This window comes from Lissotriton helveticus, chromosome 2_1, assembly GCF_964261635.1.
Source record: "Lissotriton helveticus chromosome 2_1, aLisHel1.1, whole genome shotgun sequence".
Lineage (NCBI taxonomy): Eukaryota > Metazoa > Chordata > Amphibia > Caudata > Salamandridae > Lissotriton > Lissotriton helveticus.
The window spans coordinates 849,166,765-849,181,681 of NC_136059.1; positions in this window are offsets into that span (position 1 = coordinate 849,166,765).

The following is a 14,917-nucleotide window of genomic DNA, read 5'->3' on the forward strand; positions in this document are numbered from 1 at the left end:
TGTTATTCGTGAGGCAAAATTTCATCATTTGGGGCAACATCTTTCTGTGTTCCCTAAATCTCAGGGGACGCTGCTCAAGAAATGTATTACATGCACTGAGTCCTTGTTGGTGGTCTATGATGGTATATAAGGACTGGACATCAAGGGTGATCAGAACAAAATCATTTTCCCATTCGATTTCTTGTATCTTATTGAAAAAATCCTTTGTGTCACGAATATAACTGGACAAGTTGTTAACCCATTCCCGTAGAAAGAAATCTACGTATTTTGATATATGTTCTGCTACACTACCCCTGGAAGACACAATGGGTCTTCCAGGTGGGTTGATGGGGTCCTTATGTACTTTTGGTAGGAGATACATCACAGGAAGTACAGGATGCTAATTTTTAAGGTATCTATACTCTTCCCATTCGAGGATACCCATATCCTTCCACATGGCAAATTTGTCCCATATGCACAGTATGCTGTTGTTGTAGATATCTTGGGAAATAGGTTGGTAGACTTTCTGATCTTTGAGTTGCCTGTGTGCCTCCTCTATGTACATCACCCTATCCATGATGACAACATTGCCACCCTTGTTCGCAGGATGGATGACAATGTTGTCATCTTCCGTGAGTTTCTTGAGTGCCTTTCTTTCCTTGACTGACATATTATTGTCGATGGAATAGGCTCTATTCTTTTTGTGGCGATAATCACACAGTGGCTTGCTCACACTATCCTGTAAGGTATCCAATGTATCATGGGGTAAAGGTGGAAGAAATGTGTATTTGGGCTTGAGGCCAGACCGAGCACAGCTGTCTGTGACAAATTCTGCACTGTGTAAGAGCTGTGTGTCACTCTCCACCCTCCTAATGCTGCTGTCTGCTCTGTATTGCTCATTATAAGAGGCTACACTGTTAGATCTCGTATTGCCATTAATTCCACCCACACTTTCTTCCTCCAATTGTATGATGTTAACAATGGTTTCAACGTCACCTATGGTGAAATCATCAGTACCCATGGGTTCATGCTGTCTGGGTGTCTTGTGTCCCCCTGTTTTTTTCAATTTGTGCCATTTCTGCAGTTTTAATTTGCAGATAAATCTGAACAAATCAATCCTAGATTCAGCATAATTAAACGGCATGGAGGGGCAGAATGAAAGACCCAAACATAGTGTCAAAATGTCAGTGTCACTGATTGTCTTACTGGACAAGTTGATGACTGTTTTGCTGGCCATTGATAAGTCCTTTGTTGGCCCCTTCTGGAGAGTGCCCTGCTGCTACCTCTGGGGCCCCTTGCCTCTTTTCCCATCTTTGCTTCAGTCTTTTTCCTCTGGCTCTGCCTCGTCCTCTCTGTCCTCTTGTCATGGGTGCCGAAGTGTCCTTTATCATCCGCATGCTCCGGGTGACGGGACTCCTCTAAAAAATTCACCTGACGTGTGGAATTTTCAGTAGTAGATCCTCCCTCTGTAGAGATATCTGATTCTGTTTCGCTCAGGCTTGAAAGGTTCTCTTGGTGACTTCCCATGTTTTCGTTGCTTTCATCGCTTGGTTCACCGTTTGAGGCATAAAGATGATCATATTTGCGAGTGAATGTGAGAATTCTCCCACATTCATAGTTGTTGTAATTGCGATCCAGCTTTCTTTCTTTACGCGCTTTGATATCTTCCTAATATCTTTTCAACCATTCTTTCATGTCTTTAATAAGTTTGTCCATTGTTTAGCCATCCGCTGTTTTCTAAATTTCTTCCATTACCTCCTGTATTTGTTTCAATAGTAAATCTCTGTCTATCCATGCATACTTAACTAACATTTCTAGCACTAACCTCTGAATTTTCTGACCATTCAGTCAGCATGGCCGAATTCAGGGTGTCGTATGTGGGTGTGATAAAATGCGTAGACCCCCTGGAACCATTTCTTGGTCTATATAGTTTTGCAGAGAAATGGCTTCCCACCATTTCGAGATTTCTCCTCTTTTAAGTTTCTCCAGTTTGTGTATATTGTCATTGATGGTATTTGACAAGTTATTCTTAGCCACACTGTCCCCCGCAGGTTTTTTCTTTCTAGTGAATAGTAGTGGAGCTGCTGCTCTCCTTTGTTTATCCTCCTCCTCCATATTACACAATAACACCCTTGCTTCAAATGTCCTGCCTGGTAGTTTGTCTGGTTGCCCCCATCACATCTGGGTTATTCCTGCGGTGCGGTATGTTTAAACATAATTGTGTGACGAAGCTCGCTGGTTAGGCTTCTCTGAGGAAAGTGCTGTCCCAGTAGGACCCCATGCCGCTCAAACGTAAAGAAAAGGACCCTACAATGTCTCAATCGCAGTCCTTTCTTTTCGCGCCGAGGTGGTCAAACAAGAATGTAAAAAGTGACCTGGTCTCCGTGTCGCTGCCTTGGAGGGTTTAAATGTCGATTGCAGCATGTCCTGTTCTGACCATGATAAAAATGCATGTGTTTTCGAATCAGCACTAGCTGTAATGATATGTCATATTCTATTAAGGCGTCAGCATTATTTGCATAGACGCTTAACCTACACATGTATTTGACATGATGAGTTGTTTCCAGCATAACAGATGTAACATGTATTTATTGTGCTGGGAACGTCCTGCCGTAGTCAGACGCATGTGCAACAATGCCCTGATACATTTCCGTACACGGCACATGAAAGGTCGATATTTTGCCACACAATTGGATATTTTCCACTGATTATAGCATTGATAGCATACATTGTGGGGCATGGTTTTATATCTATTCTGATAATTTTGTTTCCACATATGATTGCGAGTATTTTCAAGCAATTAGGGACACTACAAGATGGCCACTACTCCTTTCTGGGCCAGCGATGTATTGTAGCAATGTGTCCTTCATTTATGTTTATCACTGTGCAATTACTGAATGATTTATTAGTTGTCATTTGTACACACTTTCTTCGACGTGAGCAAGGCTTCGTGCCGAAACATGTTGTCAGAGAAATAAACACCCTTGGACATCACCTGGTAGCCGTCTCTGTTGCTGAGAGCGTGTGAGCATTTGGGATCTTTTGGAAAAGTTTAATTACCGGCGAGCACCGCCGGGGTACACACCAATTCCCGAGGGGCCTCGGACTTTCAGAAGAAGCCTTTATTGGAACATTGAAATTGAGATTGTTATTTGGCCCGGTGCAGCATTTTGAGGATTTGGAGACCCACGGACTCTGCCGAGCTCTCCTTGAGGTGAGTCTAAAGTGACGGTCCTGAGTGTTCCCACCTCGTCATCAGTGATGTCATTTGAGATGCCATCAGTGATGTGATCAGTGATGTCACTGACCATGTCATGAATGATGTAATATGTGACATCATCAGCAGTGGATTGCGGGCGCGCGAGTTATAGTTAGTACAACTTACTATAACGGGGGAATTTCAATGGTTTTATATGAGTGAAATGTCTAGCTAACTATAACACCCCTAAAACCTATGGTGTTTTCAATGAATTTCTAAGGTTTTTTAAATGCTAATTCTGATAGATAGTAATTTTCCTGTTGCAGAATGTTCTAATGATGTTATGAATATGTTAGCCTAATGTGTCTAACCAATATACAGTTACAGCTTATTATTCATGTGCTGCAACCCACTGAGCTATTTTTGTATTATGCAAGCTTCAACTTCTCTCATAAGAGAGAGAGGCTTGTCTATGGCAGAGAGAGAGACTTCTGATGCTGACATTTGCTCTGCAGCTCCAATGTCTCATGGTACAGTTTCCCCCCTCCTTTATGAGCAGAAAATCCCTGGTTTCAGCATCTCTCGCCTTGGGTATTTTTCTTGCAGAAATGTTTCCATGCTCTGGAGAAGCCGGGTCTCGGCTCCGTGGCCTTGAGAGAGAATGTTTCTTTTGCAGGTGCAGAAGCTTCTTGTGTGAGGCTATTGTTCGCCCTCTGCTGAGCCCAGTACTTTTCCAGTCTGGGCGTGTCTTTACCCTGCCATGCTATGTTATAATGTATTGTCCTGATGGAATGGGTCAGTCCTCTCGGTGCACTCCCTGGGGTGTAGACCTGACGGGGTCCATCTGCAGATGATTCTTATAGCCTAATAATTATATTTCTAATTCTTCTCCACTGTTCGGCTGGCTTATTATATGAGAATGATAGATGAGTGAGGTAAGTCGCTCAGGTGGATTTGAGCCTTGCTTATCAGATGGCGCCCGAACAGGCACTCCGCGATCAGGATCTTTCTCACCCGTAAGTGGGTAGCAGAAGGCCGGGGACCCTCTGGTCAGCACGGTGGGTCTGGGTACCCACTTCGATGCCGAGCTTGGTTCTCGCAGCGCTGCCCCACCCTGCTGATCGGGAGAGGTCCCGGTTCATGATCCTGCGCCGGGGTCCGGAAGGCGGGATTTTGGAGCTGACCGTGTTGTTCCCAGCAGCCGAAGGGTGGAGAACGGTGGATGTCGGTTCTGCGAGCAGAAGGTGAGTGGTCCGACTGTTGATTGAGGGAGCTGGGATGCTCTATGAGACTGGTGTGTCTCTGAGACCGGTGTGTCTCTGGTGATTGGAGGAGCCGGTGTGCTCCTGGGGCTAGTGTGCTCTGGGGAACTCAGAGTGCAAGTGGCGCTCTGACAGACTATTGGTGATGGGGGTATTGGATGGATGTCTGTTTTAGAGCATCCGACCGGGTGGTACTGAGTCTGGAGTGTGGCTCATCACGGTTAAATACTGGGAAAGGACTCAAACCCCTAGTGTGAGTGGTTTGATGGAAGAGTCCCAGATCTTCCGGGGTGAAGTGCGCAACGGTCTGTAGTGCCGCCCGGATTGCGGATGTGTCCTCCAACCTCAGAACAGTTGGTGTACTGTTCGGTCTGCGGTAGGGTCCAGGTTCCCCAGGACTTGGTCGACGGGCCTTGTCCCATTATGGTAACACGTGTTTGGCAGGGACTCAATGCATAGGACGTGCGTGTGCGTGTGCATGTGAGGTTGTAAGTGGTTGTGTGTGGCGATAGTTGCTTGGTTCTTTTGTGTCTGGGTATGTGTGGGTTCTTTGGCGGTGTCTGATTGAGTGAGTTTGGTGGTGTTTGATTGAGTGTGCAAGATGCCGCGTTTCAGTAAGTTGCGATGTTTTGGGTGTTGCTGCAGTTCAACTGTAGAAGACTCTTTGAATTTTGAGATGTATGTGAATATGGATTTATCCCGAATTTTGTTTAATATTTTTGATGCAGCTAAGATAGATTACTTGCAGGAGAGATTGTTTGCTAGGCACAGCTGTCAGAGCATGTTTGATTCCCTAAGGTTGTGGCAGAAAGAGGTTTAGCAAAGACAGATGAGAGGATAGCCCAGAATATGGACAGATCAAAAGTTTAGTTTTAAAAGAAGACAAAATGTGTACATTTGGAATTTGCAAGTTGTTCCCATTTACAGTTTCTTTTAATGGCTCAGTGAGCCAATGTGACCAGTGATTAAGAGGATGGGGTATGAATTTCATGTAATATGTTTGATTTGGTTATAATTGGTTTGGTTTGTGAGCAGTCTGCAGGCTGCCTTTTGTTTGTGTAAATGTTTGTTTGAATGAAGTGAGTGCGTCTTGTTGCATGAGTTAGATTGTCTGGTCCTTGTGAGCTACCTGAGATGGTTGTGCCTGGCTCTCAGAAAAGAAAAGAATGAGAAAAAAAACACTGTGGCCTTTTAAAAAAAAAAAAGAAATGTGTTTGAAACTTATTTAATTTGGTTTCTTTCATCCCCTTAATTTGTGAACAGTAGAAGATGAAGAAAAGAATAAGGATTTAATTACCAGTAATTAGAATGTATATTAATAGAATGTAGAAAGAGTGTAAAGTTAGAAAGAAGTGAAAAAAAAGAGAAATGTATTTTGTTAAATAGGGTTAATTATTGCATGTTAGAAAGAGTTAGGAAGGCTTATTGGCTTTGTCAGCGCCAGAACGAGGAGGGCAGAGCGCAAGGCAGATTTTGGCCTTGGTGGAGGGCCAGAAAGGTTGGAAGGCTGGCTAGCAGCCCAGAATTCTTAGCTCTTGGAAGACTGTGAGAGATGCATTTCTGAACGGCAAAAGTGGGCCTCAAAAGGGGGTGGAGAGCAGGAGTTTTTTAGTTAGTTTTAAACATGACCTGTTGAGTGGATGTGTTTCAGTGAACAATGATTAAAAAAAAGGGTTGTAGAGCTCTGGGCTGGTAAGGTTTAGAATAACAGTATGTGAATTTGTATTCCATTCTGGAAGATTATGTAGAATGGAAATATAGATGCTTGCAGATGCAGAGCAGAGCAGGTGTGACCTTGGTGTTATCAGCACCATTCCAATGGGTTCGAAGAGCACAGGCAGCAGATTGGGGGGCTAGGAGGCTCAGCTCTTGGCACAGACAGGCAGAGATACAAAGTCGGAGCCTTGTGAGTTATGAATTTGGAGTGAGTCTGCATAATTATGAGTGCAAACTGCTGCTGGTTTAGACTAAAGTATAATGCAGATGGTCAGAACACATGTGATTTAGTATTAGGAACAAAATTATGAATAACTTTCAACAGATTATTGTATTTGGACATAGAGAATTACACTTTAAAATGGCCTAGTCTGAGAAAAGATGGATTGTTTTGAGAAAAATTAATTTACTAAATATGTTAGTGAGTGTTTCAGATGCAATAGTTTAAGCACATGTTACTCCTATTGTTTGAATAGTATTCAGAATAAGTGACTGATTTGTGTGCAGTTTAAAGGCACAGAGAAAAAGAGATTTATTGGTTGTCTGTTGTGTCCATTTTGTTGTTGATATTTTTTTTGTTTCACTGTTGGTCCATGTCATAGTATAAAAGCTTTCTATTTAAATAATTATTGAGTTGGGGGGTCTCTTATTGGCATACTGATTAGTGACTTTGCTAGTGGATCCCTAGTGGAGAGTACTGATCATGCGAGGGTAGGTAAATGATAGCACCTATTAGGTAAAGGATATTGATTGTGTTGCTCACAGGAGCGGCCTGGTGGGTATGTATATATGTGTGTAACAGTATTGTATGCAGTTTGTCCATGGGACACCCTTGCAGTGGGCCCAGTGCCCCACCCAGGGAGTGGAGGTACAGAGTGCGTGTTTTGTGCAAATGTCTGCTAGTTTACTGGAGTATTTAGTATGTTCTGGGGGTGAGAATATACCTTTGGCAACAGGATTAAATGTAGTGAGATGGTGCTCTTTTTGTTTAAAGATGAGAAATTGCATTAGTTATAAAACGGTCCATTTAGACAAGTGAAAGATGTGAAAAATAAATGTATATCTCTTTCCCTTTTTGATGCTGCATTAAATGTCATTACAAGATTGTCATGTGATTTTCAATGTTGCTAAATGTTTTATCTTTTTGGCTGATGGTTAAAAGAGGTTAGATCTCTTTCTTGTCTAAGACAGCAGACAGGGTTTTCGGAACGGAAAACGAACAGTTAGTATATATAGGGCGATGATAGATATATATGAACTGGTGTGAATGAGCTCCAAGAATAGGTTTTAAGGTAAGTATTTGTAGAAGGTATTTTTACTAAATGGTTGCCTTTTTGTCCAATATTTTGTGTGTTGTTGTTTTTTTTTGCGGTTTGATTTGTTTCGTTTCAGTGCAATGGGAAATATTTTTATCTGTGTGTTACGGTGAGTATTGATGCAGCTTTGTACTGGACAGATTAAGTGTGCACTGACACCGCATGATGCATGACATGCATGAGAAAAATATAGTCCTTTGAGTAACTAATATTGTGTTTTCCTTTTGTGGCCTTTGTGTTTGGTATATGTATTATTGCGTATTATTTTATGTTATACGCATGTACCTATATTGTGTGTTTTATGTTTTGTTTGGCTTATTGTGCATTGCTTGTTCTGTTCTGCGGGGCAGGTATGCTGATAGATCTTAAGCCTGACAAATTAAGCAGGCCAGCATGCTGGGTTTTGGGCCGCAGGCTCACTGTGCATGAAATGCATGGCATCGTGTTGTGTGTCATAGCTCATTTGCTTGTGTTACTGTGATTTGTCTATGCTTTCTGTGCTTAGCACGGCAAGTATACATGCTGCCTTGGTATGCTTGTTTTTATTTTATGTGTGTTTCTGTTTTGTATTGTTTTGACAATTCTATTTTTGATACTAGTACAAGCTCCTCTGTGGGGAATTTGTTCTGGTCCCTAAATTCCACAGACAACACTTCAGCAGTGTATGTCTATTTGGTCAAATGGTATAGATGAGAATGCAAGAGTTCTACGGTGCACTCATGGTGTTGTGTCACAAGCCTGACCACCACCTAAGTAATTTTTGTTCTTTTATAGATTTTCCTTTTGCCGCCATTTCCCTAATGAATGTCGCATAGTGCCTAGTTATGGGGGACTTTAGCTGTGTCCCAGTCCCATTTCCTTTTCCTTACTCCTTCATGGGAATAAAAGGCCTCAAAAAGAAATAGTGTGTTTTGTAATAAATAAATAATTATAATGAATTTTCCTTAGTAACATTGTATTAGATATTAATAGGCACACACATCGTTTTGTGGCAATGACATTTGTACATGTGCTAAAAAGCGTTCTAGCCCTCTCAAAGGTGCTATGTATCTCCTAGAATTTTGTTTATGCTCAGTGCTACACCCGGGGGTTGATGGTGTTGACTGAAAATAAATATGTTTCAGATTTCTTCCTGTCAAACTGGGGGAGGAGGCTAGCTCCCCACTGGAAGCTAGCTCCCCGCTAGCTCTCTTATAAATTAAAATTAGGTAACATGTATATTGCTCCCTCCTCTTCTCAAATTTTTATTAGACTGTCCTGCTTTGATCTAAAAGGGGAATTAGATGTGGGTAGTTTTGTTCTACAAGTGTTGGGTGATAATACCATTATTGTAGTCTTGCAAGTACATTGCAAGTTCTTTATTAGATAGTCTGTGTAAATAAACTGATAGTCTTTATTAGAGGATTATTTTAATTGAATAGGGATGAAAGGGATGAAAGGACTGGTAGCCCCAGACTAGTGTTTCCTTATTTGACCTTTGAAGGTAACAATAGGTCGGTACTTTTTTGTTGTTGTTTTGCTTCACATTCCTAGGTAACAACATCATTATTGTGCAGCACTAAGTAAAGGTGTACAAGTCTCTTATCAGTTAGCCTGTATAGTTGAGCTGCCAATCCCTATTAGAGCTGGTGAACAGGTTTTCCCCTACACAAAATGTTACATTGTCTAAATAGTGAGAAAGGTGAAAGATGCTTGTGTGATCCTCAGCAAAATATTTTTTAGAAATTAAAGCTTTGTAGAAGTTAGTTTCCTGCTGCATCTATAATATGTGAGCATGGTCATGAGCCAAAATATAGTTGTTTTGAGTAAGAAAAAGAATATTAGAAGTGTTTTAAGTTTTGCACAACGGTGAAGGTTTACAAAGTAGACGCTGTGTGCTCGCTATAGGAATAGCGGTTTGAACTTCCCTTTTTGCTGTTTACAACATGTCTGTTTTGTTTTATTTTTTCTCTTCTCTTAGAATTCAGTAAATGCATACGTCCGTCCACAGGTAATACAGCGAAAAGTCAGATATGTAATGTATTACCTATTGTCAGTGCACAAATTGTTCACCTTCAAATTGACATTGGTAGAGCGATATGAAAGCACAGAATAGACCTCATTTGGTTTCTTTGAAATAGAATTTTATTCATATGCTTTGACTAAAGATCTCCGTTCTGTTCATCAGCAGGTAGCAGACACCCTGAAGCCGCTGCCAGAGGGGAAAGGACACACCATACAACGCGGGGATTGGGTTGTCGTCATGAAGTACCAGTGGAAGTCCTGCTTGGATCCAAGGTGGTCGGAGCCGAGGCAAGTGCTCTTCACCACCCGCACCGCACTCCGGATCCAGGGCCGCAAGGCGCGTTCCCCTGCCACTGCCATATGACGAATGGGTGAGAAATGGCATCGCTGACGACGAAAGTGCAGAAGTTCCTTGGTATATACCCTTCTCGGAAGCTGAGGGGTGAGGAGCCGGATCAAAGAGCAAAGAGGCAAGCTCTGATTGCAAGTGGTGAGGCCTCTCCTGATCACAGTGAGCAAACGTCTGCCCCCATTCTGATCACAGATCCAGAGGTGCGAGGGAGCACTTGTTATAATCTGCGGCCCAGAAAGGAGAAGAAGGAAAACTGAGCACTGAAGAAGGGCTGAGATAGGGATTAGAGGAGAACAGTGCTGAAGAATAGTTAAGTGTTAGGGATGGACTGCTGGTAAGAGCCCTGGTGCACTGTCGAGACATTGTCCACTGGGACACTAGGATTGCGCCTGGGCCTGAATTTAGTGCTCCTGAGTTGCAAAAGCTGTGCGACTCCGTCGTGGGATTAGGGAACGAACAATAGAAGCCTGCCTGTGAGGCTTTAACGGACACAGGGAGAAGATCCCTTTTGAGGGTGAAGAACCCCTCTGGCTGGCTTCGGAGTGACTGTGATTTTTTAATACATTTTAGTTTAGTTTTTGACTTTTAGCTAGGAAAATGAGTCCCTTTGAATGTTCCTATTCCCCAGGAGGAGCAGCCTCTGCGGCTCCTTGTCCAGATGTCCCTGATCTCATTTGGTTCTCATGGTCTACAAATATAATATTGAGTTTGTTTGTATCCTAACTATTGCTTTCATATTTCTCTTTAGAGAATTAGTTTCTTGTTGCTTGGCGCATACCCTCATGGGTATTATTCCAACGCCACCTGAGAATGTCATTGGTACCCTAGCTCCTCACGAAGAGGAGCACTGGGAAGTTCATTAGGATGATGTAGTATTCAAATGTAGCACCAGACACATGTTATTTATAGTACTGCAAATTATTGGGTGTGTGGGTCATTGCCTTCACAGGGGTGGAAAACTGTTGCTTGTATTCTTGCCCTATGGAAGTAGCTGTGAGGGTTAGTATACTTTGAGTAGTTTAGTAAAAAACATTTCTCAGCCCGATAAAGATCTACTTCATGGATGTTAGATATAGGTCCTCGCTGATAATGCAAGTGAGCCCTCAGTATAGAATTCAATAGGGTATTTCCCTGATAGTGACAGTTTGATATTATTTGCATTAATTCATGCTCATGACTTAAACTGTGATGTAAGTAGTCCGATCATGACATAGTGTTATAGAGAAATGGTACCCCGAGAACATATGCTTAGATTAGTCAAAAAGGAGGATGCCTCACACCCAGAGAATAATTATTGTCTTAGTAGGTATTGCAGAGGTTGTTCTTTTACTTGTTGCCTGTGCATTTCCTGCCCTATAGTATGCTGCACTACTTCTGTGATCATGCTCATCCTAGTATTTCATTTCCTGATACCAGATATCTTTTATGATGATATACTATTGGTTATTCTTGTGGTTTTTTTTTGTTTCCCTTTGATTGATGAGTGATGCCTTTAGAATTGTTATAGACCTTACCTTTAAGCAATAAATGCTGCACTTATGTTAGCCACAATAGGCTAAAAGGAGGGTCTGATAGATAGTAATTTTCCTGTTGCAGAATGTTCTAATGATGTTATGAATATGTTAGCCTAATGTGTCTAACCAATATGCAGTTACAGCTTATTATTCATGTGCTGCAACCACTGAGCTATTTTTGTAATATGCAAGCTTCAACTTCTCTCATAGGAGAGAGAGGCTTGTCTATGGCAGAGAGAGACTTCTGATGCTGACATTTGCTCTGCAGCTCCAATGTCTCATGGTACAGTTTTCCCCCCTCCCTTATGAGCAGAAAATCCTTGGTTTCAGCATCTCTCGCCTTGGGTATTTTTCTTGCTGAAATGTTTCCATGCTCTGGAGAAGCCGAGTCCCGGCTCCGTGGCCTTGAGAGAGAATGTTTCTTTTGCAGGTGCAGAAGCTTCTTGTGTGAGGCTATTGTTCGCCCTCTGCTGAGCCTAGTACTTTTCCAGTCTGGGCGTGTCTTTACCCTGCCATGCTATGTTATAATGTGTTGTCCTCTCGGTGCACTCCCTGGGGTGTAGACCTGACGGGGCCCATCTGCAGATGAATCTTATGGCCTAATAAATATATTTCTAATTTTTCTCCACTGTTCGGCTGGCTTATTATATGAGAATGATAGATGAGTGAGGTAAGTCGCTCATGTGGATTTGAGCCACGCTTATCAATTCCTAACTATAACATATCTGAAACCTATGGTTTTTTCAGTGTATTTCAAAGGTTTTTTGAATGCTAATCCCTAACAATAACAAGTCTGAAACCTATGGGTTTTTCAGTGAATTTCAAAGGTTTTTTAATTGCTAATTCCTAGCAATAACATATTGAAAACCTATGTTTTTTTAGTGAATTTCAAAGTTTTTTTAAATGATAATTTTTAAATATATTTATCGTTGTTTTTTAAATATTTTTTAACTACATTTTTTAAATATTTTTATTTTTAGATGTTATTTTTTAAATTCCATTACACATATTTTTGTATTAATTGTTTTTTTACATAATAATATATTATTTTTATTATTTTCTATTGTTTATGATATACTTAAATTATTTTTTATTATTTGTTTTCCTTTTTCTTGGAGATGCGCACCCAAAGCGCACCCTACTTGTTTAGTGCGCGAAATGTGTCCGCCATTTTAGGGTCGCTGTCTAGGATCCATGTAGGGTGTGCGACAGATACCACTTTTCCAACGCAGTTCAATGCGACTTGTGCGCGACTCTTGGTGTATATGCAAGATCTACATATTATGTGACGTGACGGACGCATGGTAACGCGTGATGTCATATGCATATTGGACGCGGTCGATGCTCGACTCCAGTGATTTTTTTAATGTTGAAAAACGTATATATAAATATTTAATATAAATATTAAGACAATAGATTATCTGAGGTTATTATAAAAATAATATTCTTTAACTTTCTTAAAAAGTACATAACTTTTGAATGCACTTTCGTGAAGTCGTGCTGGGTGCGAGCACAGTGCAAGCAGGGTGCGTGATGAGTGCGCGTACCCTATGCGCACCCCATGTGACCTCAAAAAAAGAGATTTGATTGGTTCATTAGACTTCCTATTGAAACTATTGAAGGACCCCACCCATTTCAATCACTCTTCTTAGAACTTTTCTTTGGGAAAGACCTCCTGAGAAGATCTGCTGCTCCTTCATTATTGAAGAAGATATTCACCTAATTGTACCATGGCTTCAAATCCACCACCTTCCTCTGATTCAGAGAATTCAGAAGAGCAGGAATTTGTTGCAGAACCTCCACCTAAGGAAATATATACCAGTATTGTCTGAAAATGTTTCAGTTTTCCCCCAGGCTTAAAAAAGTGAATGCAACTAAAGTCACTTGCCCCATTTGCAAGGCAGTGCTTTCACGGGGAGACCCCACAAAAAAATACTCCTGTGGAACTGCAAGTATGCGGAAGCACTTGCAAACCAAGCATCCGGTGAACTTTGCCAGGGAGGAGTTAAGAAGATTAAGGGAGACTCCTCCTGATTCGTCAGCAGTCCCTAGTACCAGTGGAGCAACACCAGGAAGCTCTTCATCGCAGGCTGACATCCGTCCCCAATTAGGGAAAGTCCGCATGATGTGCATTAAATGTGGATGGCTGATTGCATATGGGGAGCAGTCAGTGGATCTGGTGTGTTGAGCCATTGACCACCACCATTGTTAGTTTTCTTTTTTCCTCTCCTCCCAGTTTTTAGTTCTCTTTTCCCAGTTCAAATTTTGTTAAAAAAATAAATAAATACAAAACAACAAAAAGAAAAAAAAAGTTATTTTCAGAACTATCTACTCTGGTTAAAGAAATAGCTAAACTAGTATGCTAGTGTGTGAAAGTTTAGATGAATGTATGTGTAGTGCATAATTGACTGTAAAAATACATGTGTGGTGAATGGATGAGCGCTGAATTATAAGGAAGTGCGGCAGCATGACACTGTAAACTGTTTAACTACAGCATGCTGTGGTACTTCCAAAGCACAGGGATGCAACATATGTATATAAATATGTTGCAGGTCTGTGTTTCACTCTGCACAGCTGCTTAAACTGCAGCCATGTGGTGACACAGGCACCCTTGCACCATGGTGCAAGGATGTCCGTGTCACGCGGAGATTGTTTTTGTGCAAGAAGGGACACCTTCCTGAACGAAAACAATTAGTAACCGCATTTTTCTCCTTGAATACATGCTGTGCATTGTAGCATATATTGAAAGTGAAAAATGAGGAGAAGTGAAAAAAATTTCCTCTTTGTGCTTTGCTACACCAATTGGAGGATGGTGCAGTACTCACAAACATGTCCATATTTATGATTTCTGATAAATCTGGAGATGTATCTTGTTCTATGAGTGTTCTGTGCAAACACGCACAGCAAAACCTATAGAACACCTTTTCATCGCAAAGTGGTATGTATGATGAGATTATATTTACATGGAAAATAAATGCCTTTTCCTCACCTTGAAGAATGTGCGATAGTTGAAACAACTGTCACTGAAGTGCGCGCTCATATATACATGAAATAATTAAATTTCTTCTCAAATTCAAATTGTCGAGTCGTGATTTCATTACTCAAATGATTCTCATTTATTTGCCATTGTTTCTTTAAATGTTCATATTTCATTCATATGAATAAATCATTAATTCATCAAATGGTTAAACTTTGTACATTATTCACGTTGCCCAATGCATTTCGGGTCTATGAATAAGACCCTTCGTCAGGGGCCTGAAAATGAAATAATACAGGACCTTAGTGTTCACAGTAATATACATTATCAATGATAAATACACAAAACATTTTTGAGCTTCATTGCACATAAAAATAAAATACACAGTAATACGACTATACGGTTGTATTAACCGATATCCAGTGGTAAAGACATGATAGTAAATATCTGCATGTAATCTGTAAATCAACAGTGTGTCAAGCACATTAACGCAACCAGTCAATGAAAACTTAAAGAAATAACTTAAGAATTAAGGAGAAGTCGTGCTAGTGACAACTAAATTATGAATGCATCGAGAGAAAAGCAACGGCGCTACTAT